This window comes from Mandrillus leucophaeus, unplaced genomic scaffold (assembly GCF_000951045.1).
Source record: "Mandrillus leucophaeus isolate KB7577 unplaced genomic scaffold, Mleu.le_1.0 Scaffold8, whole genome shotgun sequence".
NCBI lineage: Eukaryota > Metazoa > Chordata > Mammalia > Primates > Cercopithecidae > Mandrillus > Mandrillus leucophaeus.
In genome coordinates, this window is record NW_012108696.1 from 4,026,151 (window position 1) to 4,027,232 (window position 1,082).

Sequence of the window (1,082 nt, forward strand, 5' to 3'; positions counted from 1 at the left end):
CTCAGTTAAAAAAAAAAAAAAAAAAAAAAAAAGCAAGTATTTACAAAAGTTAATTAACAACTTCCTCCAGGAAAGACTAATAAGAAAGGAAAGAAAACCCAAATTGCCAATATCAGGAATGAAATGAAATATATCACTAGAGATTCTACAGAAATCAAAATGATAATAGGGAACTATTACAAACAACTTTAGCCCATAAATTCAATAACATATAAAATGAACACTTTTTTTAAAACACACAACATAACAAAACTGACACAGATGAAATAAAAAATGTGAATGTAATACATATAACAAAAAAATTGAATATGTTATTGGAAACTTCCCTACAAAGAAAACTTCAGGCACATATAGTTTCACTGGTGAATGCTATCAAATACTGAAAAAGGAATTATTACACAAATGCCATCAGAAAATAAAAAAAAGAATACTTCATGACTCATGAAGTCAGTAAACCCTGACACCAAAACTTGACAAATATATTACAAGAAAAGTGTTTAGACTAATACCTCTTATGCACATATATGCAAAAATAATTTAAAATATTAATAAATCAAATTCAGCAATATATAAATAACATAACCCACACAGATTATCAATTGATTTTTTCTTTTCTAATGGAGCCTCAGCTCTTTTCTTCCTCAACTGGATTTTGACAAAGGTGTCAAGGCAATTCAACAGAGAAAGAAAAGTCTTTTAAACAAATGGTGATGGATCAACAGGATATCCATATTGGCGAAAATAAATGGATCTTGACCCCTACCTCACATCATACTTAAAAATGATTTCAAGTTAGAACATAAACTTGGCCAGGCGCGGTGGCTCACGCCTATAATCCCAGCACTTTGGGAGGCTGAGGTGGGCAGATCACGAGGTCAGGAGATTGAGACCATCCTGGTTAACACTGTGAAACCCCGTCTCCACTAAAAATACAAAAAAATTAGCCAGGCGTGGTGGCGGGTGCCTGTAGTCCCAGCTACTAAGGAGGCTGAGGCAGGAGAATGGCGTGAACCTGGGAGACGGAGCTTGCAGTGAGCCGAGATCGCGCCACTGCACTCCAGCCTGGGCGACAGAGCGAGACT